Source organism: Cygnus atratus, chromosome 5 (assembly GCF_013377495.2).
Source record: "Cygnus atratus isolate AKBS03 ecotype Queensland, Australia chromosome 5, CAtr_DNAZoo_HiC_assembly, whole genome shotgun sequence".
NCBI lineage: Eukaryota > Metazoa > Chordata > Aves > Anseriformes > Anatidae > Cygnus > Cygnus atratus.
In genome coordinates, this window is record NC_066366.1 from 8,356,305 (window position 1) to 8,383,079 (window position 26,775).

General features: G+C 35.0%; 1 long non-coding RNA gene across 8 annotated transcripts in view; it reads right to left on the reverse strand.

The window, feature by feature from the left end:
- Positions 1 to 26,775, reverse strand: part of LOC126913325 (uncharacterized) — a 204,964-nt gene that overhangs the window by 99,693 nt on the left and 78,496 nt on the right. The gene's annotated exons all lie outside the window — the stretch shown is intronic.

Consider the following 26,775-nt stretch of genomic DNA (forward strand, 5'->3'; position numbering starts at 1 on the left):
TGCATGTATGTCTCCCCACTTGTTTTTTTTTTAATCCTCCTTTGAGACAGTGCAGGCTTAAAACACTTTTTAGTAACAGAAACAGCATAAGGAAAATAAAGTATTACTGACAAATGGCACTTCAGATCCCTAATAATAAGAGAAAACAAAGAACTTGCTACAATTACCCTTTCCCCGCCTTCCATTTTTATGACCTAAAATCATTTTTAGGCATCAAATTGAGTAAACTTGACAAAAGCTTTTCAAGCAGCCAAATGGCATATCTGTAATTGTTGCAGTCTATCCTGTAGACAGTTACAAAATGTGATCTCCCTCTTGTAATGTAGATCACTGAGTCCCTAACAAAACACTCCCCATTTCTCAGGGGGCAGGGTACAAGAAGTCTTGAACAATAGTCCAAGCTGCAAAAAGTTTTTTTTTTTTTTTTAAAAAAAAAAAAAAAAAAACACAACTGAAATGCACAAACTGTGGATACAGAAAAAGTAAATAAATAAAAGTAACTGATCCATTAACTAATGAAATGTTTTGTGTTACAACAATTGAACTGCATACATGTTTAGAAACCAAAATACTCCCAAGACGGACTTTTTAGATAATAAACACTGCTACAGTAGAAATAGATTCTATCTTTTCTATAATAGATTAGACACTTAGCTTTCCACCTGCATGAGCTTGTTCCTATCATCTGAGCACTGATACCTAACTTGGACTGTGAGAGGCCGCCGCATGAAGTAATAGCCTGCCAAAACACTCTTGGATTTCCAATTTTGTTGTTGTGGTGTTTTTTCCACTTATCTATTTGGATCACTCAGTATCTGATATGATCCATATTGATACTAACTGTACCCCTCTTGTTTCTGAAAGTGTCTAATCTACGCTGAGGTAAACTGAAAAGATCAGAATTAATATTAATTTGTTTGATGACAGTATCAAAGCTAAATGTGTTTTTCAGGGTTTTTGGTTTTCTTTTCAGTAGCACGAAGCACTAGACTCTGTAGTGCTTGTTCTACCTATTTATCTAATTTCAATAGACACACCTTTGGGGAGACTGCAACATCAATGTGGAACACCTTACTTATAACGGCTATTTTGCTCTATGATATACCTGCTGGTTGTTGTATGTTTGTGCGTATTGATCATACTTGCTTCTTCACAGTTTTCTTACCGTGTGCTCTGTGGTTTCATGACATTTCTACCTGTCAGTCATCTTATTTGAGCTATTTGCTTATTTCTGTTTGAAAGAGGGAAGAACCATCCTTCAAAAAAGATGCTTCCTTAAAACCTGGATTTGCTCAGCTTTTAGCGAAACAGCACATTGACAGAACTTGTTCTTTTATTTAGCATTGAAGCATAGAGAGGTATGGTTATGTCAATGTGAGGTAAATCCAACACACTCTGTTTCAAAGACAAACAGCCAAAAACAGCTTTTAAAAACATACAAAATCAGAAAACACCTCAGATATTAGAACCCTAAACAAACATAAAATACTCATAGGCTAATATGCGTGAGAAAGTATCTGGAGAATACAAACGCACACAGTACTGATGTTTCCAAACAGCTGATCAGTGAATAGATGAATAGTGAATTGCTATTCAACCAAATGTACTAAATTTTTTTTTCACCGTAAAGACAAAACTCACTAGATGGCACTGTTACACATGCATAGATAGTAGCTGAGGTATTTTTTTTTCCACCTAGCAAACAAGTTAATAGATTCAGGGGAAAGAAAAGCTGCTCCCCCCCCCACCTCCCTGTTTCTCTTTCTGGGATGTTCTCTGACCTGTAAACTCTTGAAGAAGTTTATAGTTAAGGCAGAAATGCTCTCTGGGAACTGACAATATCGTCTGAGGTAAAGTACCTTGACGCAAACATTGCCTGAATGTTTCTTAGAAACGTGCAGATAGAGCAGTAGGTACAGATAGCTAAATGGGAAAAGTGACATAGAACATACCAAACGGGTAAGGTATCTGCTACTGTACATAGTATTACTTTGCAAAATTTTCACATGCTGTACATATCTTAAATGTATTTACAATCAATTGAGAAATGCATTTACAATCAATTCAGCAATGTTAACACCCACAGCTGAGCTTTGTGACACCAACTCAGTGATTTGGGTTAATTACCAGAAATGCCAAGAACTACAAGGAATACGGGAATACAAGCTAAATAGCAATGACAACGAAGTCTTTGGAACAGCCCACGAGTATATTCATCTGTAAGGTTTTGACACTGCAAGACTGTGGGGCCTGATGTACTTTCAGTACACCAAGGTGTCCAAGGCAGTCACAGCCTCCTCTCCCACGAGAGGCTGAAGTGGACAGAGAGTGGAGATCCCAGACTTACAACACCTTGGGAGGCTATTTTAGACTGACATATACACATGGATACAAGCACATTTTAAAGGTGCAGGTCCACACTATTATGGGAACAGACAAAAACAACGATAACATTCCTGAATGGATAAAGCCGGATAAAATTTCATAATAGCAAATTGTGTACATTAAGGAGCATCAAACCAGTGTTTGCAAGAGAGTAGTAGAGGGCAGGGGGAAGTGTTCTGGCAGCGAGAGCTAATTTAAAAAAAAAAAAAAAAAGGCAAAGCAATTTAAAGCAGATCTATTATCTCGTACCAAGTACAGACCATTGCCAAGAATAACTACTCTAGAAATAATGCTGCATAAGTTATTTGTATATGACTACATTGCTTGGAAGAAGAGCAATAGGCTCTGATTCTACTGTCTTACTTTGTTTAAAGGGGTTGATCTATTGGTATCAGCTCTGTTAAAGCACTACCAAATCAAACAGCTGAGACCTTTTTTTTTTTTACAAGGGACTTCATGCCTGCATTAACTCCTGGGGAACAGCTCCATGCTGATGGAGGAGAACCAGGCCTCTCATTTGGGTAAGTTGTGCACTGCATAGTTCCAAATTCTGTTTGCATAGGTAGGACAAAAAAAAAAAATAATCTGAATCTTAACATACACACTTTTAACTTATTCATCAGACTTGTCAAGTCTCATGCTTTAAATGTGAGACTAACACACTTGGTATCAGCCTTACACCATCTCTGTACCTCATGCACCATGAGATCACATGTTTTGGTGTAGAGATCTGCTTGGTCACCTGACTGTTTACGTCACAGAAGCAAAAACTGCATTCTTATTATCTCTTCCAATGTTGCTAGCTGTCAAGGACAGTAGAGTTATCCCCGGATTATGAGGAAGTGGAAAGCATTTTCTCACAACTGATAAAGAAAGAAAGAAGGTAAGCAACCTTCTTTGACTGTTACAAATAAAAAGCAGTTTCAAGACTTAGGTAAATTTTCTAAAAGAAAGAGAAAAGCAAACCAAAATTTGAGGATTACCTCCAAACTTCCAAGCTTACTAAGAAATTTGTGAATTGAGTAGCATAAACTGCTTCCTAACTTCAATTTATAGCAGACTTACTGACTTTGCAGATCAAGTTTCACACAAGGAAAAAAAAAAACTAGACACTTTGAACTTATTTACAGTGGATATTTTGGCAGAAGTGAACAACCCTACTATAAAAAAAAAAAGCAGAAGAAATTTCAAGACATACATGAGAAGAAAGAAACATCACTTTAACGTTTCAGGCTGTCCACTGCTACTCTAAAATACTATTCTGTCTAAACAAACATCCTCCATTTGTTTTAAACACCCTATCCCCATGCTCCAATTCTTTCCTGCCTTATTTGAAGAACGGGGTTATCTGAAAGATAACTATCCCTAAAACTTCTGATTCAATCACATTCACCATCTAATCATTCTAGTCTCAAACCGAACACCTTGTTTTCCCCCATAAAAAAGATCAGGAAGTCTCTCCACAGCTACTGCTTCCTCGTCACGGATGACCACCCCTCAAAAAAAAGAGCAGAGGTGTGTAAAACCAAAGAAAACCCACCAAACACACACCATTAAATTGCTTAACGCTGCTGCTTCCCCCTTGCCTCCCATACAACATACATACTGGATCATCTGGTGTTTGTTGGGGAAAAGAAAGGTAAGTGTCATGGGAAAACAACGTAATGCAAGTCCTCATGTAACCCTAACAATAATTCTATTGCACAGGTTGCAACAGTGACAGATAGTGACACAAATAGTGCTTTATACCAGCTCCGGAACTTTGACAAGTACATGGAATTGCTATTATGTGAATTCCCTCAAGAATAAAAAGAGGACCTAGAGCCTGAACATGAGCTCGGTAGTTAATGTTTTCTTTAATCCACAGGCCAGGCCAGTGAATGTTAAGATTGCTAGAGGACATTAAGGTTAGGAAGCAGGATATAAAAGAGATCATTATTGTGTGACATGAGGATCTAATGAAGCATTGCAAAATATAAATATGTAAACAAATACAGACATACAAACTTGTTTTAGAAGGTCTCAGGTGCTCATAAATAGTTTAACTCCGAAGACAAAATCCAATAATTTAGCTACTCGAAAAAAAAGTCATAGGAAATTTGTCAAACAATTTTAAATATTTGGTCCAGATTGTCTCTTTACTGGAACACCCCATTAAAAAAAAAAAAAAAAAAAAAAAGGCATAAGGAAACAAATCTATTAGGAGAGTCGCTAAATCTTGATTTTTTTTTGTCAAAAAGAGCATAATACCATGTCTATAAAAATATCAAGTTCTGTAGACTAAAATAGTGCTATGTATAATAAAAGGGTATTTTTGATTTACCTTACTTTAGAAATTACAATAATTTTCCAGTATAGATGGTGGTTTTGATCAGTTAGAATACAACGTAATTGGTTCAAATATCTCAGCAGCCACTTTTTTCTGTGACATTTGTAAAATGAAGAGTCAATATTACAGTGCATGTGAACGTGTGGAAGAAAACCTTTTGCTCTCTTCAAAATTAACAACCTCATTTCCCAGTATAGTTCTTTTATGCCAGCATAAGAGAGGAAAATAGGAAAACCAGGCATGCTGTCTCTAGAAGTGACAGACATGAGAGAAGAATGAAGTCTACTGCTTTCAGCTGGGCACAATGATTTATACTACTGTCAGTGAAATCAGAACCAGGTTTCCTGCATTTCTACTGTTGGAGAAAAAAAATCCTCAGAACACATTGTTCTAACTAGGTACAAGTGAAGGAAGTTAATACCTCAAGAAGAAGATAAATCAAGATCCTCCATAATAAACAGAAGCTTATGTCTGCATCACCACACAATTGTTTTAAACAGCTGTGTAGCTTCCTGGGCAGGTAACTTTGGCCCACATCATAGCAGTGGGACATTTCCACCCCTCTGATTAGTCAATGATGCATTCTTTTTTTTCTCTTCTGGTTTAATACTGTGAGTATATACCAAAAAGATATGTTGGAATTCCTTGCTAAGAGTGCATGCAACAGTGTGCAGGTTGAAGAACTAGTGAGAATCCCCTTTTCTTCTTTCAAGAAGTGCAATTAAAGGAGACCATGCAATAAAATGAGTGCATAAATTAGCATAACTATTCATTCTGAATCTCTTCAGAATGAATTTCTGGGGAACAGTTGGACCAAATGATCTTGGAGGTGTTCTCCAACCTCAGTAATTCTCTGATTCTTGTAAAAACCTATTTTGTTCATTAATTAAAAAAAAAAAAAAAAAGGAAGAAACAGAAAGCATCAGGAATTTAAGAAAAAGGGAACAAGAAGAGAGAAAAGGGAGGAGAGAAAAATCAAAGATGGAGAAGACTAAAAATGAAGGTGAACCTGTTCACTAGCTACCATATCCTAGAACCTTTTCGGAAGAAAAACTGTTATTTTGGTCGTTGAAAGATGACAGAATCTGATCATAAGCGAAATGCAAATGAATGACGAATTCTCTCTACTTTGGGGGTGTGCACTAAGGAAGAGTGCTCAGAAAGGCAATGTAGGCAGCAGGTATAAATTGCCATAGCACTGTTGACATCAACTAGAATGCAAGGATTTTTCCATGTTAATAACCTGCTTAATTGCTACAATTCAGGTGCTTAAGTGCCCCACTGTATTGGAATTGTGCCACCTGCATTAACCTTTCCCACTGCCAGGCCAATGCCAGTGGAAGAAAAGAGCTGTTGTGATCTCGTATTGCATTTTTCCTTTTTTTTTTTGTGATTTTCTAAGTCATGTAAAACTGACAACACATTTGTGATTTTCTAAATCATATTAGACCAATAACACATGAAATTTAACAGTTTTTCAGCAGCTTCACTACAATGGGAACTTCACAAATATATGATCTTATGATGTGTTTATGAACAAAATATTCTGCAGAAATACAACAGCATTAACTTTTTAAACTTGTGATTTCATTATGTACACTAAGACAAAGTTTTATTTCTTTGTATTTGGTTAACCATATGAAAAACAACAAGCATAAACCTGAGAATATTTGCAATTTATGAAACATCTTAAGGAGGCTAAAAATATTTGTCATTTGCAGTCATACCTTACATTTCAATTTCTGCATTCATTTGCCAGATTAAAGCCCTACTGGCTGTAAATAACTTATTTTTTAATACACTTAGAGCAGGAAACTACTATTTATGAAAATGTGTTCCATAATTTTTGGCATTTTAACACCCAATATTTCAGCTAGTGTAATCTGGCTTAACAATTCAATGAATCATGACTATTGACACCTGACAAAATTCAGCCATTTAGAATTTTTATGGAAACCATGAAAGCTGACCAAGTACAGGAATTCTATAGTATATAAAAAAAATACACATGCAAACTAGTATATTATGTTAACACCTCCCTGCACTTTTTCTCTAAAAGGTTTTGGGTTCTACAATCAAAAAAACACTGGGAAAAAAAATCTATTCTAAAGATATCCAGACATGGGCTGTGATTCAAATAAAATATCCAAAATAATTACTTAAAGTTGATTACTAGCATATCCAAATGGCAAACAGGTAGAAGCATTTTTTATTCTCCTGTATTTATTGAATTCATAAACTGCAGTTTCCTAGCAGTCTGTTGATAGGAGACATGACTTACATAATCTTACAGTAGATCTGCAACATATTATTAACCATCTAAGAGATATCAGGGCTAGGAACAGTACCACATGTGTGGATTTATGAAGAATATAAATATATTTAGGAACATTAAAAGAATGAAAAGAAAATATATGAATACAAATGTGTCACTGATCCACTTGTACTTAAGCTTCTCTGTGAATAATCGACGTAGCACGATAATATTTCGCTTGCCTTGAAAATATCATCCGTAGAGAAAAGTCTACCAACTTCAGATAAACAGGAAAATAAAAGAAACAAAGGGGACCTAAAGAGTTAAATACATGATCAGAAATGATTATGAATGAAACATGAAAAAATAAACCAACATCTGGAGAAATACATATCTTCAACATGTGAGGACACCTGAAAGAAAGAGCAAACAATGGCTAGATACTGTGATATATTCCAGGCAAAGGGAAACAAGTTGATTTCAGAATTGGTAAAGGAGTCATTCCCCATGAACAAAACCAGAAAACCTCACTATAGAGCTCTACTACAACTTCAGGCAAAAAATTCTAGACTGAGCATATAATTTACACATATTTGAAGGTGTCAGGTGAAACTGTTGGAAAATACAGAAGGCGGGAAGTCTCCATAGTACTGAAATAAGCTCAGATTTTGAAATAATTTCCAAATAGAAAAGATTGAAGCCAGTAATTATATTTAACCTATTTAGAGATGCCATCATCAACTCCCTTTTAGAAAGCTACTTGGGGATGTAGAATATCACTGAGTTTTGAGTTTTAAGAGGGGGGGAAAAACACTACAGAGGAAGTCACGTAAATGAGAAAAATTGAATTAACCTTGCTGTCCACATCCTAGTTTTATGGGTTCATTTTTGTAATTCAGCTACTGTAGCACAGTCATCTGTTTCACTTGAACATATAACATAGGGATAAACAATCTAATGACTGAAGACTATTAATCTCTTATTTTTAGCATCAAAGACTTTATCTCAGCATTGGCAGCAAAGCTTTAAAATACTTGTCCTTCTTCACAAAAGTATTTGCTACCCTAGAGTTATACTTTATTTAGCCCATCATATTGATATTAATTTTCAGTGCTGCAAGTTGGAATGTCAGTGTACATTAACACCTGATCTATAAAGGGAATGCTGAGATCTCACTGGAAGTATTAGTCACTACACCCTGGGAATGCAGGGTGTTTGTGTTTGTGTTCTTGGCTCAAACATCTGAGCCACACATGCCTCAATTCTTAATAAAGCTTACACACCGTCAAATTCATTATCCAGAAACACTTCAGGATTAGAAGCTCTCTAATTTATTTAGCAAGTACTGATCTCCATGATACATCAATTCTTTTTGAGGGGCATGAGCTTACGTCATTTTGGCAAATACATGATTTCTTAGAAAATGTATTCTTTTCCTATAGGTGACTAACAGGTTTCTCCCTTTTCTTAGGGAAACTCTGTACATATTTTTTTGCTTTTAACAGATGATATTTTAGCCCAAGCTTTACACTGTCACTAAGTTGACAGTTAACATTTCTCACTCAGAAATCAGTCTTGTCTGGAATAACTTTTTTAGGTTCGTAATTACAACATATCAAAACAAGGTGATTTCTGAACCTTATTCATATTTCCCTGGCTACTCCAGAGAGCATTTCTACCAGTCCGACTTCCAGATACGCCCCTAAGTAAGTCCTTCATTGACTCAACTACTCTCTCGTATCACCCCACTAGCCAGCTACTTGGACCTCTCTGTTATAATGATCTGTTCTTATCCTAGATCGCTCTTTTACAACTTCACATCCAAACCAGTCAAACTGTTGTTTATGTTACACTCAGAACTTATACTTCTCTCAGGAACTCCCTCCCCAGAACACATTTCTTCACAGGTCTTTCTTTCTCTAGGTCTAACTACAATGGTGTCCTTTCTTGTGCCTCCCCCCGACCCCTTTTTGTGGCTGTTTTGTTGAACAAGCAGTCAAGCGCCACCTCCCTTTAATTCTAAAAAAGTCTCCATTATTGTTGTGTTTTGCTGGTGTTTTATTTTATTATTTTTTTTTTTTTTTTGAGATGGAAGAAAAAACAGAGCTGGCTTATTTTATATTGCTGCATTTAGATAACTGTCACAGTTAACCAGTTAACTCATTACTAACCCTTTAAGCAAAAAGAGCATTTGTACTTATTTGCAGATGTTTACTTTAATACTCTTCATTACATAAAACATTGCCACAGAATTACACATGATCATAATGAAAACCAGGAAGAGGAAAGAAACAGTGTAATTAAAAGCAAGAGAGAGATATAACATCAGACGCAGTTTCCATGGAAATAAAAAGCTACGAAATCCTTGTTGTTAGTGTTTTCAAACAATTCTCTATATTTAGACACCTGAAACAAGACTACAGCTACTACACAATTAAAGCAATTTTTACTCTCTCAAAATATATATTATGTAATACAGACTTTCTGACCATGGAATTCAAGACAGTTCCTCAAATGCAAAGTACCTACACGTTCAACAAACTCTTTAACATCAGGAGGTTTTGGAAACGTTAGGGAGTAAGGTAGAGTGAATTGAAAAAAAAAAAATAGTTGCCATAAACATACTTGCAATACTTTGTTAAATAAGAGAGACACAAAACTCCAGTTATCCACTACCAATTAAAAAAATAAGATGCATAACATACCAGGAAAAAATGCCTCAAACAATAAACTGTTATATGAACATTCACTTTAAATCAGCATCCTGTTTGATGATATAATCTACATCTGTTGCTTGTTGAACATGCACTTTGGTGGAATGTAAAAAAGCCCCAGGTACTGCTAGAAGAGGCCTGGTGTTTCATTACCTCATTTGATATGCTGGAGGTTTTATTCCTCTCCATGTTCTCCAGGTGCTAGGAAAAGTTACATAATAGTGCTAAAAAATCACCAATATACCTCCTAAACTACTAAATCACACTGTAAACATGCTAAGTCAACATACACAGAAGAATACTTCAATGTCATTTAGTTAGTGTGGAGCACATTACTTATCATTCCTAGCAATTGGTTCTGGAGTTCACATTAAGATTTCATGATAGTTGCACGTTTAACTATTGAATTCCCTACCCACACAACATCACAAATTTAAAATCCCCATTTTTACCTTGTTCAAGTAACACATAATTCAATATCATATATGGGTATCCTTAAAAGTAGTAAGCTCCTACCACTTGGCACCTATGGTATTATTTCATGTGAAAAGATGGAACAGCACATTCTCACTCTTGAGCCAGATTCCAAAGCTTAGTCTCCAATAAGTGGGAGAAGCAAAATAAGGAAAACTCAACAGGTATCTTGTAGCTAATGTAAAACATCTCAGATTTTATTTATGTTTTTCAGGATATGTTGCTCTTTCTGTTGTCCAAATTTCACAGGTATTTTAAATGCAAATAGTTTTCAGGGAAAAAAAGCTAAAACAAAACATAACTTAAGGGTTATAAAGATTTGTTTACTCAGAATTTACAGTGTTTTGAAGTAAGCAAATTATTTTAAGCTCCAGCATAAAACTTTGAGAGAGCAGTGGGAAAAAAAAAGTCTTTCATCCATTAATTTAGACATGAATATGCCACGTGGGATCATTCATGAAAACAAGATGTGAGACAATGGGTATTTTCCATATTGACAGACAGCTTAAGAGGATTTCAGCCTCCATTGCAAGCTACAGGGATCTTGCTTTGCAGTAGTAATTAACAGCTTGCAAAGCTACAACCAAAAGTTGTACTTGCAATACAGAATTTTTCCTGAGTATTTGTCAATATCTGATACAGTGTCCAGGCTTTAGATGTTCATAACTTAATCTCCGCATTCCCAAAGCAATCTCAGGACCTTACCCCTCCATTTCCAGACCAACACACATCCCCCACCAAAAAACTCTCTAAAATGGTTTCTGCTATAATTATGAAGAATGTCACATAGCAAACAAACTAAAAAATGTGTTTCTGTTAATGACATAGTAGTGCAAAGAATATAATCGATCACAGAATTTTATATATATATAGATTATATATATATATTTAAATAAAAGTAATGACAGGTGTCTCTATCTCCATTTCAACATATTGCCTATACACGTCTTCTGTGTAGTATGTCAGCTCAAGGAAACTAGGCAATATTGCTGGTAAGTGACACTTGCACACAAACTATGAGCAACTTTATAGTCTTCAGACTATGCATAACTATATATCCACATAACATTTTTTTCATTAAAAAAAAAAAAAAAACAACAAAAATACATTTACATACAACTAGGAGACCTGCATCAACCTAAACGTTCTTGGGATTATGAAGTGTCAGACACACTTATGAATTCTTGAATCAAGTTAAAAATAGACAAGTGACCATTTACTGAGGTCCAGTAAAAAAAAAGGGGGGGGACATATAATAAGGGACAGTTCTGGAAGGTTTTCAAGCAACAATGAAAAGGCAAAGACGCAGACATACAAAACAGAAATATGTTGAAGTCACTTTGCAGAACAAAATTTTGCATATAGTGATTAACAGTTACAGAATAATCTTTTATGCATATTGCTTTATCTGGTTTTGTTCATTTTAAACAAACTACCATGTGCTACAAGGGTCCTGATCTTTTCCAAAATGTTTAATCCTGTAAGTTACAAGCTATTTCCCCTCAACTATCAAAGCACAAATTAGTTTTTGCTTAAAGTGAAGGGAGAACGAGAACAGAGAAGAATAAAAGGTACAGATAGGTACTCCTTCACTGCTAAAAGTTTTGCGTAAACGAGCAGATTTGACAAAAATGTTAATTTTGAGTACAGATGTGCCTCTTCTTGAAGGTCAGAGAAACTACACAGCGCACAACTAACTGGTGAATTATTAGCCTACACTAAAGGACATAAACACAGCACTACAGTCTTTGACATGACAAACTTCTGCAAGATTTCAGTTTCTTTTGACAAGCAACAAAAAGGAATTCTTTAAAATGTCAGAGATCCTAAGGAGTTAAAACAAACATTTAAAACACAAATATAATAAAGCTGGTTATGGGACCTAGCAGGATCAGGTTTTTTTCCGCATTTTATATTTCATGTGGATTTAAAATATTCCTCTGAAAACAAAAAGTGCACATTAGTATGTTATTACAAAACACCTTTTGGGAGCAACTATTAACTAGATTACTTTTTTTTTTGAGTAACGTACTCCTTAAATTTCTGTAACTATAAGCAATCACCAAAATAATCACCTGATTCTGCTGAAGTAGTAACTGAGGCAAAAATTCTGTGCAAATATAGTACAGGATGCTGGCAATTACTGTAAGTTTTCAATTGTAGACTACATTACAGAAGCATTCAGCTTGCTTCCAGAAGATCATAACAGGCCTACAAATATAATTCCAGGCCCTTAACTAAAACTGAATTTTTCATAAAATATAGACATACTCACAGAAGTAAATCTGGCTTTGTTAAATACAGAAAACTATTATTAGTCTACAAAAGTTGCAAATATTAGTGATAGCCATCAAAACAAACAAACAAAAAAAACAACACCCCATATATGAATGAAAATGGTTGACAGGTAGCACTAATCACCTGGAGTGAAATATTGTCTCAGATGCATCTCTATAAATGACATGGAAAAATAAAACAAACAAAAAAGAAACCAAACCAAAAACAGCAGCAGCAGGAAGAAAAAAAAAAAAAAAAGAAGATGTAGTATCCTGCCTAAAGCTGTATTGGGCTGTCTGATAGCTAGGGCCACTATTGGAGATGAAACAGTGCAAACATTTTGTAAGAAAGTAGAAAACTGGAAGTAAAAGTTGCTGAACTGTAGAGATGAAAGACATAGCAAAGAGAAAGTGAAAGGGATGAATTCAATCTGTACTGTATTTTCAAATGAACACTAATACAGAAAGGAAAAGGGAATGCTGAAAGCTCAGGAGTTCTCTAACTTGAAGTTATTTCCAGAAACTTTAGAAGGTTACTATAAACACATTAGTGTTAAAAAAAAAAAAAAAAAAGATACATCCAGTTTTGGACTATTACTCTTTCCTTACCTGTAGTAACATACTACAGAACACCTACAAAAAATATGTTATCTTAGGCATAAATACATTACATCACACACTAAACGGGATAACAAAGCATAAAACAAGTTATTAAGTGGGGGAAAAAATGATCATTAAAATTTGATGGGTAAAAAAGTGTTGAATAATATGCCCATTAGTCTGTTAGTGTGACACCAATCATGGACAAAACAGGCAAACAATTAAACTGGAGAGTAGCATAATTATTTCCTGGTAGTGAGAGTTTGTGGAAAACAATCTTGACTAAAGTGTGTTAGATACTGTTCTCCAATAATTACATTACTATCTACTAGAATAACAAATTACAACACTTATTTTTAACATAGTGCTTAAGTGGATATGTCTCAAATCTTCAAGTAGAATTGCTGTTAAATAGGTATGTATATGCAAAAATCGATTCTCATCTGTGTGTTCTTGAATATTTCTGCTGATGACTTGGGAAAATTAAAAGAAACAATCAGGAGCAACAAGGCTCAAAGATAAAGCAAAGCTTTGTGAAACAGTTAATAAGGAGGACCAATAAAGAGCAATATTGGTATTAGGTTAATCAGATTCAAGAAAAAAAAAAACTGATACAACTGGAGAATTTAAATCAGGTAATTATCAGGGGATGCAACAATTGAAAAAGTTCTGAGTACTCATTTATTAATAACACAAACCACAATATAAAGCTGTGATTAAAAGAGCTACTAATAAGAGCCAAAGATGCCCAAAATGGAACTCTGAATAAGAGGTGAAAGCTAATATCTGATGACAGCTACAGGAATACAGCCAAAAAGATCATGTCCTGTCATAGTATTCCAATAAAAGAAAGATGCTGAGGAATGAAAAGAGGTTTGGAAGAGAGCCACAAGACTGATTAGAAGACTGGTAAACACACCTTAGAGAATAGTTCCACGATTTAAATCTATCTTAGAAAAGAAAAGGTTAAGAGGTGATTTGATCTAATGTGTTAAATAGCTACGTGGGGATTAGTAATATAATAAAAGGAAGTTCTTCAATCTCTTCTAACAAGCACTAGTAACTGGAACATTGAACTAGACAAATATAAAATTGACATTTTTAATCATTAGTATTGCTATGTAAGAAACTCCAAACACAATGGAGAATTCTCTAATTACTAGAAATATTTCAACAGAATGATTAATTAGTGTATATAACCTCTAGCTTAACCCAGAATTGAATAAAACAGCTGCGAAACAACAGAGAAAAGACTGCCACCTAGCTTTTTTTGCTGTTTATACGATCCTCATATAGGCAATTACTAATAGTTCCTTTAGCTTTTTGTATTTTTACTCATTTCAGTCACCATAAGCACATTCCTATTTATTTGTGCCCTACAGTAGCATTTCAGCATTACTTAGTCTATCCCAGAAATACACACACATACGCACACCACATATATTTTGCAACAACGGCCGTGGAAAACCAAAAAGCTTCTGTTTCCACACGGGAAACTTCAGCTTACATTAAAAAAAAAAAAAATTGGCTCACTGAAGTATTTTCTACATATCGTTCAAATCACTCATTGCCTCATTTTTTTAAATGAATGTTGCAAAGAAATTCAAAAATAGTACATTATAAAATAATAAAAACACAAAGTAATCACTTCTATAATAAAATGAAAATAATTTAAAAGCATCTAATTTGAATATGTATGAACTTCAGGGTGCTTGCTTGGCATCTTCAAAAGAAAGGGAAAACTGTCTCCTAAACCATGAAGAGCTGAAATAGATGCTCATTACAAAAAGAAAAAAATTGTTTATTCACAGTCTGATTCATTTTGCCAAGATCATGCATCTTCCATGCATCTTAAATTATACTTAGAAAGCATGCTATTATTTTTCTTCCTTTGCATCTAATTCCAGAACATGTTTGGTACAAGGGAAAAAAGGGGGAAAGAAAGTGGTCTATAAAGAGTAAATTCACTGTGAAAAAGATGCCTTCAGTGTAGCAAATTTACATTTTCTGATAAAAAATAGTAATTTTTTTCAAAGGAGATAATGAATTGTCTACATAAAGGATCCCATTGAAAGAGAAATCATCACATATTCACCCATTTCAAATAAACATTAAAAAAAAAGGTGTTGCAGCTGAGAAACTTAGAACATGAAAGAAAGTTTATTAGAGGTTATTAAGCACTAAGCAAAGCTGATCAATAGGTCAAGTAGCTGAATGCAGTACAGATGTAACTGATAAAAGGAACAAAAAGCTGCAAAAGAAAGAAAAGGTAAACAAGGTGATTTAATGGGAGGGGGAAAAAACAATGATTTCCTTATTACACACTAATAAAGCCTTGTAATAAAGACATTTGTTATTTCTCTGGTGTGATACAATTGTAAACCTCTGACATTTTGCAAAAGACACCTCTGTGTTCATAATGAGGATGCATGACATGAAATACTTCAGTATTTCTTTCTTACACATCAGGATTTAGGTTGGGGGATTATTTTTTCTAATACCTTTTTTTTTGTTTGTTTGTTTAAAGCAGAAAATCCTGGCCTTCTCCACTGGCTGAAGCTGCACACAGAGCTCTCACAGTGTCAAATTTTGCTTACAACCTCATTCTGTTCCTCTATTCAGTAAAAATAAGAGCTGAAGTTCACACAGTATTCTAAGCAAATTTAAAAAAAAAAAAAAACACAAAAAAAACATACAATTTCCAGAACAGCTGATGCAGTTCTAGATAGAGAAGAGACCACAACAGTAGCAAGTCTTTTCCTTAGGCCAGGATGGACTAAATTAAAGAGTTTTGAATACCCTTAAGTATTCAAATATCAGTGAAGAAATCAGACCTCTGCAAAAAAAAGCATTCCTGTATTATTTCTCAAAATAGAGAAAAACATTTATGAGCATGTGTTATTTTACAGATGCATATGCAAACACAACAAAAAGGCTACAACAAAATTTGAGAACTAACGTAAAGAAGCTTCACTGAGGTCATGCTGAATAATACGGTGTGCGAATTTGCCTGATAGTATATGAAAAGAATTTTAGATGAAGCGTCACATACTGTCTGCTGCAGAGACAAATGCTGTTTGCTGCTTCTGAAGTAAAATTTTGCCAGACAGCTAACGCTTCCTGTATGTAAGAAAGTTAAACAAGGACAAGGTTTTAAATGCAGACAACTCAAAATGGTATTGTAAGATTCATATGACTGTTTGGGGGATGGGATGGAGGGGAATTGAATTACTGTAATTTTTACTTAATTTCCTTATTAATAATTCACTGCTATATCACAATGCAAATATTATGAAGAAATACTAACCAGTTGATCTGAAAATTCAGCCTGGCAGTTATGATGTATTCAGAAAAATATTTAGGCATGGAGTTTGATGGTATGTACAAATCTTTTTTTTGTCTACAGAAAACTAAGCACATGTTTAAGTGTTCTCCTAAGTTACTAAGCATGTTTTATTTGAATGGCCTACTCCTTTTCCAAGTCTAAGAGATGGGAGGAAAAAATACTAACAAGAAGTTCAAGAATAATGTAAACAATACAACTGAAATAAACACATTCTCACTGCACTCCTATCAGTGGGCTAACATGGACCTTGGACGTAAAATCTAGGAAACATCAAGTAGGAGTAGGGAAATGATTTAATGGCAACATCTGCCATTAGTGAGACTTCTACTGATTCATTTCTCCATGATTCAGAAGGGTTTCTGACAAACTGAGAAGGGTTCAGAAGGAAGTTACAAAAATAACCCGAAGTCTAGCAAATTACAAGCTGCATTAACTTAAAAGTTAAATCAATTCATTCCAGACCCAAAAAGGTATTGGGATGATTATATTATCACAAAAAAAAAAAAAAAGTATGTATACAAAAAGATTTGGTAGCACTGTAGTTTTGTTCTGTTCCCCTACCCCTTGGTGTGAATCAAAGATATGAAGTCAACTGTAGATATAATGACATTAAAAATAAGCTTCAAATTTTTAAACAGCAGGCCAGCTAAACACGAGAACTGAGACGTTTCCTATACTTGAAAGTTCTAATGCCAACGTTAAGAGAAATATACATTAAAAAAAAATCTAAGGATTTCACGATGCTTCTCTGGGTTAAGCGTTCATAGCTCGTGCAACAAAATGTAACACGGTAAATCTGAATCTACAACTGACGGACAAGAAAGGATCTAACTTCCTCTTCAGGAATGATTTCCCTAGTTACTAGACATGCAACTCTGAGCAAACATTGCATTGCAATATATTGAACTTCCACTTAAAGTTCCAAGATTTCATAGCTAATATCTATCATTATAATGAAGCTAGCTTTCAGTTCCTTTATAGTTTTTGTAATCAATTGCATGAGACCTGACTTGTGGACATGTAAAATCTTTAAACACGCTCACATGTGCTTACTACCTGCTACTTTGCCACTTACATGTCTTTGTATACTGCTTTACATTTACAAAAACATTTAATGTGACTAAATTGTGTTTGCCTTTGTAAGAAACTTAGTTAAAAAGTATGCAGTCCCATACATACCTTTCTCCCTCAGCATGTTTCTCATATTTGTCATCCTTCGTGATTTAAGCAAAACACATCCGCTGCCCAGAAGGAGAAACAAAAGCACAGACCGTCCCTTCAGATTTGAAAACAAGTTGTTACCGTGTATGCCTCTCCTCATGTTATAAATAACTTCTTTAAAAAATAAAAAAATATCTCTACCATGGTCCTGTTAGCCTTAATATGCTCATGCTAGGCATGCGCTCCTCTACTCTAGTCCATTTGAGTAATGGTGTTTTTACTTTTTTTCTTGAAAAAAATAAAAACATTTGCTATGCAGGCTCCATTAAGGAAAAAAATAATTTTTCAAACATTAACAATCTCTTACATGCCTCTGCTGCCACAGCTTCATCCTGATACATTCATGTGTCATCTGCAATGCACTCCGAAAATAAAGGCACAACCCGTCAAAATATTTACATACTTCCTCATGAAGTATTTCACACAAAGACTTAACAGGCATAAGTAAGCTATGATGAGTATGTTCACTTATCATAAGAAAAGTACTTGGAGAATTTTCTGTCATGTAGAAACAAGAAAACTAAGCAACATGTCGATTCCTGGCATGCAATGTAACCTGCTAGCCTTCCTTACTCTTTTCACTCAGTCCCTCAGGAGAGCTGAGGGAAGGTTCTGCTGAAGTGCTCAGCAATCATAACAGCAAAAATTAGGAGCAATCAGGCACCTTTCAGGATTGTGTTCCATCACAGAACATAAATATTGGGTAGCATTACAAATGAAGGGTATAAAACAAACAAATGAATTCACATACGATAAGAACTGGTGTACAAAGGTTAAAGAAAATAGATTACTAATAAGTGATACATACGACAAAGGCAGAGGAAGACAACCAGCCCAGAAAATTAATCAGCATATAAATTAATCTTCTTACTCAAGAACAAACTGGAACTGGAAGTATTGGTTTCCATATACCAGAATACTAGAACTTTCTGCTGGAAGAACACTAACATGGTATAGCAGAATTCTGAACTCCTGAGGCTGATAGAGATTAGAATTAGATAAAATGTGAAACCTTTTTTTCCTTTTTTCTTCTTCTAATTTTATTTTGCTAGTTCAACAGGTCTTGCTTAGCTCTTTAGAGATGATAACACCTTTGTCTGAATCTTGACTGGTTTGCCAGTTATTTAAACAGGAGCTCTGAGCACTAAGATTAAACTTAAATGGTTATAAAGTTTACAACTATTTATACACCAAAGAAGCTGTACCCACAATGTTATAAAAGGAGATGTAAGAGAAAAAGAGACATGAATACAAAAACAGTGGCTGGTATTTATGAATTGATGTAATTAATATCCTATATTTATTCCCTTTCTTTCTGCCTGAAAAGTTCTAGATTTAGACATTTACTTACACAAATTAAAATGCTTTCTTCTTGTAGCTCATCCTGCATTCTACCAGCTTACAAATCATATCTTGGAAAGACACCATTTGGACATTCCTTTGGACAAGCACAATTCATTCATTCATACAGCCAAACATCTGAAAAATGTGACATACTCATTTCTCTCTAATGGGCAACCTAATGTATAACAATTTGCTTTGTTACTATGCAATCTACATATTCCAGATACTTTATTTAACAGGATGAGTAAAGACTAGCAGAGCACTTCAGTTCCCTGCTTGACCAGATGAACTGTCTGGCAAGCAGATCGTTTCCACACTGTGAACTAGAGATCAGTGTGAACAGTGCAGCACAGTACCAGCCCAACTGCACACAGCGTGTAGCCATAGTATGTGCATTTTGCCAAAACCTGGCAAGCCTAATAAATGAGGTAAAGCACCAGGACAACTACAACATTAGGACCATGGCTGTTCTCATCTTCCAACTAAACTCAGGTCTCTGTACCATGCTAACTTTACTACTGTTTCTTCCTCTGTTCCCACCTATTTGGTAGAATGTCATCTCTATTTCTTCTTTTTTATCAGCAAAATAAGGATGAATATTTCTCCTCCTCATGGATGAAATGAGGTAATTAATTTCCTTTAGCCAGCTGTTGTGGCCTCCTGTTACAAAAGGAGCCCTCATCTCTTTATTCTCATGCACGTCCTTCTCTCTAGGTACTTCTACAAATTTTCGATAGATTGGAAAATATACATCTCCAGAGAACAATTTTAAATTACTTTCTTATATCCCTAATAAAGTTTATAACAATCTTTTATTTTTATATTTTAAGAGATTTACAGTAGCGTACTTTTATTTGTATTTTATAGAGATAGAATACTGAAGCGAAACATGCCCTCTAAAGCTACAAATATCCTATAAACTTAATTTATAGACAATCACATGCTTTCAACATTAAAAAATTAAATAGATCATAACAGGGCTGGAATTATTCACGATTACTTTAAAATGGAGTTGAGACATACTGAGTACAGAAAGTTTTAAAGTTAGCTAAAGCATAATATAAAGGTGCTCGGTTTCATTTTTTCCTTATACTTTTCTAGCTAGTAATGGTTCACAGAAAAACTTCCAAAAAGAAAGCACCAATGATAAGGGTAAAACGCAAACAAGTTAGAACATCTCTGAAACTCTGCAAAACATATTGGTCTTCACCTAGAAAGGTGAAGAGACACTTTAGTGTCTTCACCAGTTAAACTGGAAGCTACCTATCTGACTCATCAGATCACACTGGGAACAGCTATTCTCACACACCTTTGTAACTACAAACTTCCTTTTGTTTCTCAGTTAAATGTGCCCTTCACTTGGGGAAGTCCAAACTACTCCTTTGTGTCTCTTAAATCAGGCCAATTTGAGTATCCCATTTATATATATAAGTTCATAAAAGTGGTTTGATCCAAGGAAATGAGAGTGAGCAGTTACGACAGGCAAGTTTTGTTACTGCACCTAGAGAAGGGATTTTTCACTACTTTTAATTCTTCATCTAAGAAATTCTCTAGAGAACATACAAATGAAAATAATTTTATTTCAGGCTGCTTTGTGCAGCATAACTCAAAGAGATACTGCAGCTGCTATCGAACAGGTTACATACTTCCCTAGAAATCTTTATAGCCTAATTATATTGTGCCCTTAAGGTGTCTTTCTTTGCCAACCTGAGAGGTACCCCTACCATGCCTAGAAGCAGTGCTTCCTCGACTGGACAAAATAAAAAGTCTGTATTATTTAAGGTTGTATGCATGACAAAGTGAATTTTCCAAGTAAAATGACATATACGTAACCATATTAACCTGAATAATTATTCAGTTTTGATTTAAGGTTAGACTACTGACACTGAGGATCATTGTACATGTTGCTTTTTGTATGGGAAAGGCAGGCAACTGTTGCATGTTATGAACAATTTCACTGAAGATTAAGGGGGTACTAGAGTGCAAAAAGGACGCAAGCAAGGTCACAAAGGAACATATAGCTGCAAGTCTAAGAATCTGAAGGATAAAGTGCAAAATTTAGGTCACAAGAACTAAGGCCTCAGGCACATGGGCCCAAAGGAACACTGTTTCTCAGTGAGTGAGAACAGCCAGTGCACAGAGCTCTTACCTCCTCATTGATGACTGTGTTCTTTTAATTGACGTGCAGTGGAACACATTTACATGGCAATTTTTTTCTATACCTATTTCTCCTAGTGCTGTTCTCTACTAGTACAATACTAGCAAAGATCACACACACGCTAGCATTGTCACCAAGACAGTAAGACTAGGTATTAGTTTATGTACAAGGGCTGGGAGATAAAAGGTGAAAGTGTCTTCTCTGACCCCTGGGTTAGCCTATGCACTTCTACATCTCTTATCTAAGAGTCTGTAGTAAATGCTCGTGGGATAATATCAGCAGATTCAGATAACATACAAACTACGTGATTAGCAGCTGTGAGGACTGCTACTGAAAACCATAAAAATGCTATATCCTTAGGGCTTTCCTAGAATGGCTTAACTTCAGAAACATCAGAGAGTTCAGTAAGTCTATTAAGATTTACTAAGATATTTACTTTTCTTTACCTATTAAAAAGAAAGATCTCCCTTTGACCTTTCCTTCTATTTGCCTGACATTCTCTTACAACAAAACACCTCAGTGCCAGTCAAAAATAAATTCCAATTTAACATTTTCCGCTATAAGCCTTTATGATGTACTACAGATATTTGACAGCATGTTACCTAAACAATTCTTGCAAAAGTGCCAACATGTAATCTTAGAGTTTAAAAGAAGAAAAAAAAGAAAAAAAAACTTAAGCAACTACTCTTTACTAGTTACTCCACAGCCATTAAAACCATTTCCTGAAATTAAATTACTACACTGGTAAAACTACTTAGTGCTGCACGTTGTTTTCAGATCAACAGATTAGTATTTTTAAGCCCTCCATTGATTCCAGGATAAGAAACTGTACGTAATTGCACAAGGTCCTTCTTCCTTAGCCCTGTACTTCAGATCTGCCTCACCTTGACAATCCTGCTGTAAAATACAAAAATGGATGTACTACGTGTGACCAAAGATCTGCATGGTGACATTGACCTGTGCAGTTCCTAATGAAGTGTATATATGCACAGAGCATGCAATGATGGTATTGTCTGATATCCTCGCAGCTGCCTATCACTTCTGTGGGACTTCACAGATCACATGTGCTTTCTATGAGTGCAATAAAAATGAGATTTCAAAGAAAGAAGTTCCTTTAAATTAAGGAACTTGCACCCTATCTATCTCTCTTGTGCAGTTGGCTTAAATTTTATCAGCATGTCAATCATTGAAGCTGTGACTTCTTCCTGTACCATGAAATTCTACAGAACCCCAATTCTCAAAAATTCTTCAATTCATATATTTTAGATTAAAAATTAATCAAAGCTTTGCACTACTCATTTATTTCACCTAATTAGATTTGATTAGATTTCACCTAATTAGGTTAATTTTTTTTAAATGAAAGAAATGTAATTCTCTACATAAGCTTTTAGCAGTTTTTTTTTTTTGTTTTTGTTTTTTTTTGTATAGTACAACTCAACATTTTGTACTTCACCATAACTCACAGAAATTTTAACGTAGTTTGGAGATTTCTGGAAAGAATCTAATCCTGTTCATAGCCATATGGAAGAAGTAGAGGATGCTCACTTTAGATTTTGTATTAGTCATTATTCTTACATTTGGCTATTACCACCATTTGTCTGAGTGTGATGACAAAATTGCCAGAAATAGGCAGCTTCACACATGGTATGAGATGTCTCGCTAGGATATATTCCTTCTTCTGAGTCGACAGTTACTATTTGTAGAGTATTATATCTTGTTTTTACCATTCAACACAAATGTTTTAAAACGTGCTAGTAGGAGTCCTTTAGGACATAGTCCCACTCTCACAGAAATTAACAGAAAAACTCCTACTGATTTCAGGCCCGTTACCAGAAGAAACCAACCAAAATACTTCCCCTTGCAATTTCCCTTTTTGTCCTTTGAGAGTTTTTAGCATTTCCTCACCACCACCACCTCTTCTCTTTTTTTCTTTTGGGTGTAGGTCACAGCCAAAAATCTATCAAAGAGCAGAGACTTCCTGAATCACTCTTAAAAGCTCATGCTCCACATCATTCTTACCTCTCTCCCTCCCACTTCCTCCTCCCTTCTGTCATGAGCATACTAAAGAACAACTTTAGTGGCATGAAACATTTCCAAATATTATTCTTCTAAGTTTAGAAAGTAAACCTACTCAACAGTTTAGAGCTACGCTTTGTGTTTCTGTGCATTATCAAGCACTTGACCCAGACTCCAGGGTAATTTACAGCTATAATTTTTCCATATTCACATAGTTCGTCCTAGCTAGCTTCTACAAGACAGCTAGCACAATCTAACCATCACATACACAGTGATGTAGGCAGCCCTGAGAAGAAGCTGAAATTATTTAGTAACACTTAAGAAAATTTCTCATTTCTGTCACGAAAACGATGTCTGGAATCTTCTTGTCTTTGGTAGCATCAAATGATAAATGTAGTCATCTTTACATGCAAGAGGGCCTGAACCTGATACTACAGTGTTCTGCCAATGTACATCCATGGAGTCAGAATCAAATCCCTGTCCAGAGTGCTGAAATGCATGTGTGTTTTTTTTTTTGGAAATATGTTAAATCTGCTTCTAGCTTACCAGTTGAATCTGCAGCTTTTAATAATTAACACAAATTTAAATGCTTATTAAAAAAAAAAAAGTTGAAGAAAATTTTAGTTTCATAGATGAAAAATTTGCGGTAATGTCTACCTCAGCTTTCTTCTTTTGCATGTTCTTCCAGCTATTCAAACTTTTTGTTTCTTGCTAACACTCAGCTCTGATTATCGTCAACAGTTTCTGTTCATACTCAGCTATAGAACTACTCTCAAATGTATCTTGAGGAACTTGGGATCCATATATCTACTAAGTACCTACCCTTTATATAAAACATAGTTTTAGATCTGCACAGAACTAAGAATAGAATAAGATGTACTTCGGGAGCTGCGTACTTCAGAAGCTGCCCAGGTAAGGACTGTGGAAGATGAGGAGTGACATATCTTGCTTGAATGTAATCATATTTTAGGTGTATTAACTACCTGCAGGAACTGAATATCCAGATCTCCAATACCAGAATCTAGCATCTTTTGCTCATACTGCTTTCAGCTACAACAAGAAAAGCGTGAGAAACCTTTGTCTCATTGATAGAGCTTCAACTAGCTTAGTACTTTGGGGTTTTAATACAAAAATAGAAATTCAAACTCAATTCTCACAATCTATACCAAAATAATTAAAATATTTCTCATACATTCTCTTAGAGTCATGGATGAATTACTTATTGTCAGTATTAGAGTGCCCTGTTACCATGACTAATGTTTTCAGTATATACTGCATGCCTTAGATAGAATTATTGGCACAAGTACCCTGTGATTTATAGCAGAAGATTTATAATACAAATCACCAGTAGAATTTACTGGTATCACACTTGTAACACCTCATTCCCTCCCCTAGTTTTGCATTAACAAGGTAAGGTAAGGGAGCCAAATCATCTTTTAATACTCCTCTGTTTCTAACATAACACATTCATTCGAAGACTGCTTAGCTTTTGTTTCTCTTAATATGTTGTTAACGCTCTCTTTTCGTGATTCCAGGCAGTGTTTTAATTTGTACTGACACATCAAAGGAATATGAAAAGCAAATTTAAGACTCTGGGATAAGGCTAATTAAGAACCATGGGATCATTTAGGTTGGAAGGGACCTCTAGAGGCCATCTAGTCCAACCTCTCTGCTCAAGTACAGTCAGCTAGAGCAGGTTGTCCAGGACTGTGTCCAGCGGAGTTTTGAATATTTCCAGAAAAAATCTGCAGCACAGGCCCTTCATAGCCTGTGTTATATCCATTTGCTCATTTTCTTCACAGTGATGTAGAAGGCAATGCTAAAGATGACAAGAGCAAGAATTCAACCTTTGACTCTAGCATCTATAGAATAATTTTCATGACATTATGGAACCAGAGCCTTGATTTTTTAAAAGCAGACCATGATTCATTCGGGAAGTTACTTCCTTGAAATCTAAAAAGGTGTTTTGTTTGTTTGTTTGGGGGAGCAGGTCCCCCAACACACACACACCCCTTTTTTTTTCTCCTTTCTTTTTTAAAGAAAATAAAAACAAAAAACAACTTAAGATTACTTCTTCTATAAGCAAAACACTTTCAAAACAGTTTGAAAGCAGGCTCCAACCACTCAGGTGATTCTCTAAATCAGTTCCTATCACAAATCTTAGTTTTCTAACAAATCTTAAGGAAAACCTGCTTTAAAAATGGAATTTAGGCCTTAAATTTTAATCCAACAATTGCTAGAAACATTAGTAAAAAAAAAAAAAAAAAAAGATTTTGGTAAAGGATTAAGTCCTTAAATAGCCTCAACTCTGAGATTTTCTGTACACTGTGAGCTGGACATAATACTAAGTCTCACAACATTCCTATTTTCTGTCAAAAAAAAAAAAAAAAAAAAAAAGACCAGAAAAATTCCTTATCTATAGTTAAGTTTTGCTTCTTGAAATATTTAACCTGGAAATTTTTAGAACCAATTTTTAGACTATTTCGGAATAATTTAATTTTAATGAATTTAATAAGAAATCTCTATCCCTCCCAAACTCACAAATTATTTATTGATGGCATTTCTATATACTCAGTTACAATGGAAAATGGAAACAGACTGAAGAAATCAGATATTGCAACATCTAAAATATAGTCTGAAAAGTGTGCAAAAAGAAATTGACAAATGCCTGGTATTAGCTGTATAATACAATAGGTGATAATGACATTCCTGGCAAAAGGTCAGCTCATCTCAAACATCTGCTAAGAATGAAACCATTAAAAACAACACAGTTTCATATTGTTGAGGTTTATGCAGACATTTGCTTCTGTTTTGGTCTCAGTTGGTTTGGACTCTTTGAACTTTATCCTCCAGTTGCTTTGCTTCCTGTTTTGTTTTGTTTTTTTCTCTTTAAAAAACTTTAGATCATGTCTAACACTCAAGCCCACAGTGACTAGCACTTTTGCAAATGTTGACCAGCTTTCTTTCATTTAAAAGATGTGCTGAATTTGTCTGGTTATTGATTAAAAGCAAACCTGGGCTGTATTTCAAGACTGTAACAATATCCGATGGAGTCCTATGCTGTTTCCCATTTTGTGAACGTTTTGCACAGCTCAACTTACGATTCCTATCTTCCTGACCAGTGTTTTCCATTTCCTTGCTTAAATCTCCCATATCACCAATTTTCAATTCAGTTCAAGGTTCTTAACAATTAACCTCCCAGAAGCAATTACCCCAATACAGACTGTAATGTTTAAGAGGAATTACTGAAAGCTTCCTTTAGCCAAAAATTTTAGAAATATTTCATTATGAAATTTCACTAGGTGATTTCCAGACTTCAAAATGCTTTGCTACCTTTTCCTAAGATTATCATGAAGTTCTTCCAAGTTGCTTAATATCCAGCTCTGAGGACATGCTTGTAAGATAGGCTGAAAGTCAGCAGAGAAGACAGACAGCTCATGGATTGAACCTTAAAGTCCCTTGTCTTCACTGATGTAATGGACTTAGTTTCTAATACAGTAAGCTTCACCCCAGATATTCTTTAAAGTCAAGACGAATGAAATCAGATGTTTCCAGTCCCCCCAGAAATATGGACCCTAGATTCTTATCCTCAAAACAGGACAGGGACTGCATTTGTGTAACCTGGTTATCAGTTAAAATACATTAAGAGCACTGGAAT